At 37.1% G+C, this 12,032-nt stretch overlaps 1 long non-coding RNA gene across 1 annotated transcript; it reads right to left on the bottom strand.

Annotated features, from left to right (window-relative positions):
* Nucleotides 1–6,056: 6,056 nt before the first annotated feature.
* On the bottom strand, nt 6,057–7,314 carry LOC136803577 (uncharacterized). Its single transcript, XR_010846156.1, has 3 exons — nt 7,264–7,314; nt 6,725–6,774; nt 6,057–6,221 (listed from the first exon to the last, which is right to left on the bottom strand). It is a non-coding gene; the product is annotated as an uncharacterized lncRNA (long non-coding RNA).
* Nucleotides 7,315–12,032: the final 4,718 nt, after the last annotated feature.

The raw sequence follows: 12,032 nt of genomic DNA, 5'->3' as shown, positions 1-12,032 counted from the left end.
ATAATTTCAGTGGTTTATAGACTAGTTTTTGACGAATTTTAAGAAAAAACATTGATTTTTCGCCAAAATCCTCCAAGATGGAGTGCGAAAAAAAAATTTTTCGACATTTTTGAATTTTTTTCTATTAACCCATTCTATTGACAGCATTTTGCATGAAAAATGAAATTCTAAAACCTTTAACTTTGCTGACAGTAAGCAATTTTCTAGAACAGGTAAAATCGAAAAAACACCACGACGGAGTGCAAACTCCAGCCTCGTTTGCAATTTTGTCCAGGATAGACTTTTTAAGACCCGGGTTTCCATAATCAGCATAAAATTTCCGTTCCAATGATGTATAACAACCCCATTCACCTTCTGGGTTAAGCAAAATTGCTATTTTGTGATTCTGCTCCCAGACTACTATGGCTTTCTCAAAAACATTTTCTGCAAGAACAATGAATAGATAAAAGAATATACACCAAACAAGCAGTTCTGAGCATGCTCTGGGTGTCTGTTTTATCAAAATAAAAGGTTAAACCAAAGAAATATAAGAAATATAATACTAACTATATTTGCGTTTTATGAACGTTTTGTGTGATAAGATTGAAAAGAAGAAACTAGATGTGCGCAATTGCAGTTAGGGAATTTCCCAATGTATATATGAATATCACCACAAACGATTATTACACGTTCAGCATCTGGCTGTTCAAGCCGGGTCAAAAATATATTGGGCTACCGCCCTCCTTTCAACGCATGAGAGAAAAACGCAATATTTTCAAATCAAAAAATTGTTTTTGCGATTGTTATTTTTCATTTCTCCTTTGGTATTTTTGTTCATCTTATAGATTCTTTTAATTTCTTGAGACTTTGTTATAAATACGATTGGATACCTACATATTCAACTGTTACAAGAGTTACAAGTTTCGACTTTGGCGGACTTTGGTTAGGGGGGTGTACTAAAAAGCGTACGTACGCTGAAGGGGGGTACACATAAAGCGTACAAAAGCGTACAAGGGGGGAGGGGGAGTAAAAAATTTGCCATTTTCGAGCGTACTTTACGAACGTACTTTTTGAATGGTCCCCCGCTGAGGCCTATGTTTGGAGTTCATAGGTAATGGGAACTGCAGACGTGCAGGCGCTCATTAACGTCCCCCATGTTGAATGGAAAAAAGGTGACACCGCCCAAACAGGGCGGGTGCAAAATTTACGCCCAAAACGTTTGTTCCGAAATTTTATTTTTGAAAAGAGATTTTTGAACCCCCTCAGAAAAAGGGGGTTTGCTTGTGCAACCAGGTCTTTATACTTTTTCCTCTGATCTGGAGTCAGGTCTTCACATACACTCATTCCTTTGTACGTGTTGTTACCCTTGAGAGCGGTGAGGTTCCCAAAGATTTTCTCTTTTTCTTTCTCGCTACCCAATGTTACCAGTATTGGACGAGTCTTTCCTGCAAATTTCGAACCAAGTCTAAACAATTGTTTGATGCTCACTTTTGCCCGGAGGTTTTGAATGAGCGTCTTCACATACTCTTCATCATACTTGGGTGCATCTTCAGCTGGTTCTTCAGCCCCGTGGATAATGATGTTTTTCGATCTTTTTACTTTCTCTCTTTGTTCTGCATCTTCTTCTTCATGTACTTCTTTAACGACAGTCTTAATACATTCGTTGGATGAGACAGTCTCTCTATTGGCAGTTACTGCAGCTGCGTACGATTTCGTACACTCCTCTTTGATAGTGGAAAGAATCTGTGTACGAAAGTCATCCAGTTTTTTTCTCCAGCTTATTTTCTACGTATTCAAAGGTCCCGGGGGGGGTACTAGGGCAAGATGGGTTACGGGGATGCTCCGCTGGTCAGGGTACCTTTTTTAACCTCCACGAGTCCCAGGTAGGGTTGCAAAAACACCAAAATAGAAAAATCAGTCCCTCGTAGGGTGCATTTTTTTGGAAAATTTGGGGAAAAAGTAGAAAATTTTGGAATTTCAGTCCCATTCAGGGTCACTTTTTTCGCAAATTTCGAGTCCCACGTAGGGTCCATTTTTCGAACCTCAGCGGAGCACCCCCGTCGGTCGACAAGGATAGTACCCCCCCCGGGTCAAAGGTATGGAATGCTGGATCGTTAGACAGCTGTTTCTTTAAGTCTGAAATTTCTTCTTTTTGAGACTCTGTGTTTTTGGTGTTCTGTGTTTTTCAACTTCTTGATCGTTTTCTCATTCTCTTTTATCGTCTCCTTTAGTTTAGCAAGCTCGGCAGCCGTTTTTATTGATTGCCTAGGTCCAGGATTGATAGCCATCAGATCTCTTGATACAACCACACAATTTGTACAAATATAATATAATTGCAGCCATTTCTTCTGCCATCTTTACATACCGATATCATATAAGGAGGTAACCTTGTACAGATGTAGTGAACGAGTCGGTTGCATTTGGAACAAGCCAGGCTTTCTTTGTTCTGATCGTCAGCACATGATGTGGGGGTGCAGAGTGGATTGGGAGTGTTTTTTTTTATTTTTTTTATTTGTTGACGTCATTGTGATGTTTTGGTCGAGTTTGTTTTACTCAATCGAAACAGTTCAATAATAGCCGATTGTCGATTGTATCAAAATTGATGGTATATTTTACATTTATAACCAAGCAGAATTTGAATGTTTACAAGATTGGCAGATCATAATTATTGCAATTATCATTCTGTGGGTTTTACCATTCCCTATTGTATTGTATATTGGTTGTCGTTGGTTACGATCAAATGATATAACACCGAACGGGTTTTTGGTGATTCTGACATTACCACCTTTAGTATTGATGATAAACATTAGGAAAAGCTACCAAGAAAGTCGTTCACCAGATGTCTTTTGGTCACAAGAGAAAACAAACATTCTGAATCTCCTCAATGAACCATTTTGTGAACACGAGACCAGAGATGGCGGACGAGAGAGGACAATATGGGAACCGGTCTTAATCATACGTCGATTAATCCTCATCGTTATCACCACTTTCATCAGATCACCAATTATGAAACTATATCCTGCTGGATTCCTCTTAATTCTGTTCATTGTTCATGATTATTAACATACTTAATTTCATTCAGTCGCTATCAACTTCACTATTAGTGCTTTTGGTTTTAATAAATCAGTTTTGGGCACTTTCAACTAATATTGATATTTTTGATCGCACAGAATTTTACATTTTTGGGAAAGTGATGTTAATATTGGAATTGGTTATACTGTTGTTACCAGCCTTAATGTTCATCTGTAGTGTTTTTTTTAAATTGTGTAGATTTTTGTATAAAATTTGTCTTAGGAAATTGGATTGAGCTTTGATTAAAGCTTTCACCAAGCTTTATAGGAGAACAATTTGTAAGTTTTTTTATATGTATAAAGTTTAAGCGACGCTTTAAGTGCTTTAAGTGCTTTAAGAGTGCTCTACAAGGCGAAGGAGCATGATACAATTTGTACTCTTTGTAATTTATATAAAAAGGAATTTTGTTCATCTAGTCTTTTACAGATGATGAAACTTAAAGTACTGTGAAGCAAATTTTTTTTCTGAAAATTGTAAGTTTTTTTATATAAGTTTTGCCTTAGCAATGTGGATTAAGTACCTGGTTAGATATTTTAATCAAGCTTTCAACCTTGTAACGATTTTTTTAGCAGTTGGTGAACGTGATCGGCCAAAATAACGTCTATTTTCTAGAAATTATTTCGTCTCTCTTCACCGACTTTCGACTTAAAAATTGATAATCTTAACCTCTTTGTTAATCTTTTACGTTAATTTATATAATTAATTTATATAATTAATTTTTATCGGCGATCCAAAAAATATCTGCAATCTGATTGGTTAAAAAGAGTACAATATATCTTGTATTTTACATGTACAAAATATAAATTGACGAAAAGATGCTGTTGCATTGTAGCGGTAGCAGCAATCTAACGTCACTTTGCTACAAAAGTGTCCTCCAACACAAAAAGTGCATTTTTTGGGTCACCGATAAACCAGTTATCAGACATTTGCTCGTACGATATGGAAATATTTCACTCGTTCCGTATTTTTCCGTATATTTTCCTCGACTAAAGGCTCGGTAAATATTGTACGGAAAAATCTTGGAACTCGTAAAATATTTCTCATATTGTACTCGTAACTGTCCGATAACTATTACATATTGTTATTTTTGTAGAAAAAAGATTCAAATTCAAATTCAAATTCAAATTCAAATTCATTCATTCATTCACTTACCTTATCAAATTCCGTTTCTTTATCCAGCAATTGATTCAAATGGTCGACGGATTCTTTTTGTTGCGACCTTTCAACGCATGCGTCCTCAAAATTCTCGCCAAGTGCACATAAGCGTACTTTCAAATCCTACCAAAATAAAACAAACACAAAATCCTAAACATCGTACGTAATCTTTTTTATAAGCAACTGGTTTATTAGCTTTTGCTCTGAGGTTGCTCGTTAATGCCCACCCCAAATACTAATTGTCATGTCATATTTTATGCTTATTGGTTCCAGAGCTATCATTTGCCATAGAAATTTTTTTTTTAATTAGCAACTGCAATTTTCGGGTCAGGGCTTGGGTCAGGGCTTGGCACTACTTAGCATTCTAGCTCATTCTTTGAAATAATTTGCTTTGAAAACCCCTAATATTATACCATATTTATGTTTATTGGGTCAAGGGCTATCGTTTGCCATGGTTAGATTATCTAAAAAGCTTTTACTTTACGGGATTTAAAAAATAATAATTTGAGGGCTTGAAGCCTTAGCAACCTGGTTGCTTATTGTAGTTAGACTATTTAAAACATTTTTCCTTTACGTAATTTAAAAAAATTATTTGGCTTAATTCAGGGCCCAAACCCAACTGTTTGATAATCATTTGTCTATTAGACTAGGAATAATGTCTTGCTCATAGAAATATTTGAAAACCCTCAACAAAAATGAAAGTCGTATTTACTAGTGTAATTAAAGGTTTGTTTTTACATAAGTGTTCCTGTTTCATATCAGACACATATTTCATATCGGTAGTCTTCCTACTGTTACTATTCTGATATAAGCAAAAAATGTTTTTCTATTCCTCTTTCTGACCAATTTTGCTCCACATTCGTCTCAATCCAATGCGAAAAAGCTTGTAAATTAAAAATGATGAGTAAGCAAACGTTATCACTCTTATTTGAAAACAAAACCTTTAAGTATCACAACCGTTATTTGACAAACACGGTCAAAACATCAACTTTTATTCAAAAACTGATTATCAGAAGGGGAATTTAAAAAAGTTTATTCGCATACCTTCAATTTCTTTTCCATGCCAGATTTTTTTCGGACACCATATCCAACTTTTCAACTTTCTGATGAAGTGGTTTCACGTGTGACTGCATGATATAGTTGTATCTATAGTAAAGAAAGAAAATAAGGAATTCGAGCTTAATGTGTATATCAGAGGTATGACAGTCACGTATATCTTATATGGAACACTAGGTGAAGCGTCAAGATACACTCCCCAGGCCCTAACTGAAGCACAATATATGTACCATTTTAAATTTTGCTTGCGCAGTGACAAAATACTTCAGCAGTAAAAACCAAGGTTTCTACCAACAGCAGTCTACTTTAGCAAAGATGGTGCATTATTTTGCTTCAGCTGCCTCGGGCTGTGAAAAGTTCTATCTAGTTTTTCATATATTTGTGATTTAAAAGCTGATAAGAAAAAAGTTGATCGAGTAGGAGAAGAGTAAATAAATATCCATACATTTATTAGTCTATTTGTTGCTTAATATCTCTTTTGAGGACTTGATTATTTGAGACTTAGTTTGTAATATCCTCCAGTAAAAGGGGCTAATTTTCCGTCGTCTTCAGTCAGTCAGGAATCAGAAAAATCAAAAGCTAACCGTTTCTACCGCAGAAAACGTACCTGACATTAGCGAGGTTAAGCACGGGTTTATTTTGACCGTAGAGTGCAATACCGTAGGCCTGGACATAAACTTGCCAAAACAAAGTGAAATCTTATGTATACAGGCCTACGATATCGCACTTTACGGTCAAAATAAACACTTGCTTAACCTCGCTATTAACTCGCGAATGACACGTGGCCTTACCTGACAGCTCCTCTGACGTAGAGAACCAGAGAACCAATAGCTGTGTTGCCAGTTCTTGTAGACAGGTAACCAGGCGCAAAATGTGGTTTGTTAACGTAAGGACGAAACACTTGTAGTGTGGCATCTGGAAGTTCGACATCGTCAAAGCCGGAAAGATCTTCTTTAAATCTACAAGGAAAGAGTATAATCAAGTCACCAAGATATGAATGGCATTGATTCAAGAAGTTTCGTAACTACCTTATATTACACGAAAATAAGTAGACACAAAAATGAACATGCAAAAAATGAACACGAATTTTATTTGCCTTATCAAGGACACTACGGCTCGTTTTGATTAAAGGGGACATTTCTTAATTCGTGTTAATTACATGTCTACTTATTTCGGTATTTGTGAAATAGGGACCTGACTCTGGTATGCAAAAGCGGGTGGATTCCTAAATATAATCTGAAGCGGAGACAAAAAACTTTTGACAGAATACGAATTAGTGGTTTTTACTTTTGAAAAGATATTTAGGAGCGAAATACTATCAAATAGAAGAAAGTCGAGAAAGATCAAAATTGAAAATGAAAATTAAGAAGATAACTTGTTGAATTATTTGCTCCTGATTATAGTTTTTAAAACTTTCAACTTCTAGCGTCTAGTACGAAGTCTGGAAAATCAGAAAAAGTACCTTTCAATATTAGCCTCTATTCCATGTCAAGTCAGCCGATGGAGATTTGACTGCAATTACAGGAAAACACAAATATTCAAACTTCAACATAGGAACGCACTCCATGGTCCTAGGGGATGGGGTTAATTTGAGTATGTCTTTGTGTAATACAACCACAGGAAAAAAAAACTTCAATAAAAAATTTGACAGTTCAGGCTTTTAATTGAAAAAAGAAAAAAGATATTCCCTAGAATCTTATTCAACACATCGTTTCGACTGAGGCCCTACACAATGTTTTTTATGAAGCAACACTAATTTTTGGCTCAGGGCTATAAGGTTGCTTCGTATTCTAGCCCAATTTTCTGAACAAATTGCTTTGACCACCCTTACATTTATGCTTATTTGGTTAAGGGCTACCGTTTGTCATGGTTAGGCTATCTAAGGAAGATCGTACTTTTGAAGATCGTACAGTCAAAAGAAACTGGCTGGTTTCAGGGCTCGAGGCTTACCAAACTGGTTGCTTATAAAAAAATTACGTAACGTCAAAAAATTAGACTCACCGACAATAATGATAGCAGCCAAAAGGTCTTCAATTTCAGTGTCCACTTTTTGCATAGAGCGAATTACGTAGCCTTAAAGCCAAATCTTCACCATAAAAATGATTATAGAATATACCCTACGAAATCTCTGTCACCTATCAATATCAGCATTCAGAATTTAACCCCGGGGGGGGGGGCACTCGATCTGAAAACGACCATACGTTCGGCCCAAAATTTGGCTTGTAAAATCGGACCCTTACAGTGCAGTGAATTTCCATGAAAAATCATACCCTTACAGTGCACTTTTTCAAAATTTCTCGCAAAATTTTTGCAATTTTCCAAGAAAATGTGGAATTTTTCCTCCAAAATTGACCAATTTTGTGCCAATTTTACCAAAAAATTGGCCTTTTATCACAATTTCCTACCCTTACAGTGCAGTTCAGTGCAGTTTTGTAATTTCCTACCCTTACAGTGCACTAGCTGAACTATGAAAAACCTACCCTTAAGGGCCGAACGTCTGGTAGGTCATTTACCTTGAGTGCCCCCCCCCCCGGGAATTTAACAGAATAATAATCTTCTTCATAGCACCCGTAACAGATTATAGAGAGGACATTTCGTCAAACAGAATGAAACATCAAATTATTGATACCTTTTTCAATTTATCCCGTTTACTTTTGGTCTTTTTCACCAGTCTTGTGTGTTCTTCTGTGATCGCACGATCTTATGAAAAAAGAAAAATGACAATAATATCAAAGCTGAAATAATTTCCGATCAGATTATGATTACTCTGCGCTAGCAAGTACTCACTCTAAAGGCAATGCCTGTTTGAGAATCTGTTAAAGTTGGCTGATCACTCTAATCTCTTTTTTTTTTTACTCTAATCTCTTTGATTTGGGATGTATATTGAATAAGCTGTTAATCACGACTAAAGCAAAATAATGGCGCCAAACCAAAAGTCTATCATAAACATAAACGTTAGATCTCAGTCACTTTCATTTTTGGGCAAAAAGGCGACGCGGTTTTTATGGTGAAGATTTGGCTTTAAGGCTACGTAAGCCCGCACCTTTAAGGAAAGTCAACTTCAAATAATGAAGAAAACAGTACCGTTTTTTATACGACGTTATTTGGACATTAGATGAACGTTAATTTAAATGATAATCCATTCATTCATTCATTCTGTGCATTCTGTGTAATGATCTGCATCAAAAAACATTTTCCATTGGCCCATTCGATTTGATATCCCTAAAGGAGGGGTGGATGAACATTTCCAGCGGGGTTAATTCGAGAAGAATTTCCAGGGTGTCTAAAGATTTTCGTTTTTCCAAGGGGGTAAAGTGTAATTCTCAAATTTCCAAGGACTAGTCTTAGTTCGTCACTTTAAGGTACAAAAATAATTTTTCCAGTAGGTATTCACACATTTTCAAGAATTTTTTTTTTGGCTTAAAAAGGTTCGTTTACCCCTTGTATGGATATTAAAAGGCAAAGCCCAATCACAACCAGATGCTTTGAAAATGAGTTTTGCTATGAATTTGATTTCTCATTACCTGCTGCTTTTGAGTGATGACACGTTTCTCATGGTGCAATTTTTTAACCAATGAGAGACCAATTGAAGATGACTCCTAGACCGTCCGCAAAGTGTTTCGTATCGTCTCTTTTTGTTCTTCAATTTCTTTTGTTTTAACAGTGTAAAAGTCAACGAATCTAAAAAGAAAATCGTAGAATTTTTACTGAAACAAGAGTCGCAAAATGGTGATGAATGCTTATGGTAAATTTGATTCGAGTTGTTTATACGATAACTATTACAGGCAATAACAATAAGTATAAACTAAAATTTGCCCCTTCCATTACTTTTTGCTTACTTCGACTATGTCTAATTTAGCCATCTAGCATTCTATATTGGAGCCAACGAAAAGAGCTTCTTTAGAATTAATTTTGTTGATAGCGGAAGGCTTTTTTTAATTACTAAAACCAATAACGAGATGGGAAATTTAAGTGTCGTCAATGTTTTTTTACTAAACATACGCAATGGTAAATGGTAAATGAAAAAGTGGAAAATATCTTTTGTTCACCTTTCAATGAAAAGCTCGTGTTACGCAACTTAGCTCCCAATAAATTCTTAATTGGTCAATTTCGTTGATCCACTTGGGGAATGACGTAATTCCCGTGAAATTATAAGTGTAGCTTTTCTATTGTTACGCAGTTTTATACATAATGACCCTAGAGAATATAATTTGTAGATTTTTTAGAGATCATTCTGCTCGTCAGGATGAGTTATGATTTACATCAATAGAGAGAGGACATGTATGTAAAGGAAAAGGCTGACTTATGAGATGTCACATTATACAAAGTAAATACTTTGACTGATACTTCACTGAGTTTTACTACAAACCGAATTGATTGATACTTTACAGAGATACTTTACAGAGTTACTTTACAGAGATACTTTACTATCGATTATATTCATCTATGAGATTATGAATTGTTACTAATTTATCGACTACATAGATAGAGAAGATATTATACAATAAACATAGCTATTGATATTGTCCATAATTCACTGACCTCCTAGGACGAAGTCCATTTAACAATAACTCATCAGAAGCATTTTAAAGAAGAAGAAATTGAAGAAGAAAAAATTGTTTTTTTTTTTAATTTATGGTTGTGGTTACTTTTATAGTTGTAGTTTCCTGTCAAGAACTCAAGAGATGAGGAGGACATCAAGAAGGGCACTAAAGCAACACTGGAGTTTGGTGAAGAATGAGTGGAACGGGAAACTCTGGTGTGGGTCATTGAATACTGGGACCTGGTTTCTGTTTTGTGAAAACGTTTGGCCCGTCTGTTGATAAACCGTTTCAGTCTCTGTCCTGTCTGGCTCTTATTAACGTCTGACCATTTGAACCGTTTGACCTGATCCAGACGGAGCTATCCGACCGCTATCTGGCCTGGTTTCCGCTTCTGACCAGTTTGAGTAACGTCTGACCGTTTGGACTGTCTGACCTGACCCGCACGGAGTTATCCAATCGCCATTTGGCCTGGTTTCTGCTTCTGACCAGTTTGAATAACGTCCTAACGTCTGACCGTTTGAACCGTTTGACCTGAACCGGACGGAGTTATCCGATCGCCATTTGGCCTAGTTTCTGCGTCTGACCAGCTTGAATAACGTCCTAACGTCTGACCGTTTGAACCGTTTGACCTGAGCCGGACGGAGCTATCCGACCACTATTGGGCCTGGTTTCCACCTCGGATCAGTTTGAATAACTGTCTTAAACCACCCTCCCGCCCACTACAAACACCGTCCTCATTCCCAACCGCGCCTCCTATTCCGCAAATACTGCAACCATCGTCGCCCGCCACCAGCCCACGTGTGCATCACCGCCCAGGGGCCTTAACAAACATCGACATACTAAAAATCAAACCTGATCGCAGATCACACCATAACTTGATACAACGTTTACCTATCCAACATACGCAAGGGTCGCACAGAGCCCCATACAAATCATACTGAACCAATCCAAATCGTTACCGAGACATTAGAATATCGTCAAGAATATCCTCATATCCACTATTATGGCCTCTAGTATCGAGCGTCAAATCTCCCAAGCGAAGCGCAAGAGAAACGGGAAAAAATATTCCATCGGGAAAATGATTCAAGAAATAGAAACCCATGTCGCGTCGCGGGGAAGTCGAACAAAGCTGCGATTTCTGAAAGATACCTTGCAGCAAGAGAAACTAACCGCTATCGAAAGACATGAGGACTTCATGCTACTCTTGACCGACGGACATCCGGAATTCAATGACCGATGGATTTTTCGAGGGTGCAGAAAAGCTCGAAGTATCTGAAGCAGACAACAATAGTGTCATTGAAGCATTCTCGAAGTTATTTATTGAGCCGGCCCACTCCAATAACACTCTGACCCAGACAACAGGAAACAGAGATCCTGAGAATGCGGAAGTCCGGGATACGCAGGCCATGAATGAATACGGAAGCAACTCACCCAGAAGGATTGGCCCCGAAAACCGATCCCCGGAACCTGGAAAGGGAATTTTACTTGAAGCGAACCTAACACGACTTCAAAATACCGAAACTAAACTTCGTGTATCCGGAGAACACGGAGTAAGAACCCCGGACAATACGTCCAAAAGACTAATCGTGTCCGAAGCAGCAGACGTGTCCGAAGGAACAAGATATCAAACATATGATGGGACGAGGGGGCAAAACCATCACCTTGAGTCAAAATCAAGAGAAGTAAAGCTATGACCGGGGACGATATTTTGGTTATTGGTTTTCGTTGAGCAGTGAGACTAAAGGTTTGCAAGAAAATACAATTTTAATTAACTTAGACTTGGGTAGGTAGGTAATCCCAGTCAGAAAATTATATAAATGGAGTATAATCAGAACTTGGGTAATTCTACAATCATGGTCAAAATAGAATGAGAATTCCGGTTATTTTAACGTTTTTCAAGTTTTAAAGTTCTGGCGAGAAAGTCGATTTTGGGCTATTTCTTTATCTTGATCGAATATTTCAATTTGGGAGGGGTTGGCAGACTTCCAGGCTATATTCTGAGCCTTGTTGGACTATTTTTGAACTTTTGGATCCTCAGGTCTTAAGTCTAGTGTTAAAACTCAGAGTTAAAACTCTACCCTTCAAACCTACTTTAGAGCACTTACAAATCGATTGTGGTTTCAAAATTTCCCGGGGGATTTCCCTTTTTTCTCAAATATTACGACCATGATTGTAGGACTTTTTGTTTAGTTATTCCACTACAAGAACATTCTTACCTTAATCCCA

Source organism: Clytia hemisphaerica, unplaced genomic scaffold (genome assembly GCF_902728285.1).
Source record: "Clytia hemisphaerica strain Z4C2 unplaced genomic scaffold, Clytia hemisphaerica genome assembly, whole genome shotgun sequence".
In the NCBI taxonomy this organism is placed as follows: Eukaryota; Metazoa; Cnidaria; class Hydrozoa; order Leptothecata; family Clytiidae; genus Clytia; species Clytia hemisphaerica.
The sequence above is the reverse complement of the archived record's forward strand: the minus strand, read 5'-3'. Positions and strand labels throughout refer to the sequence as shown.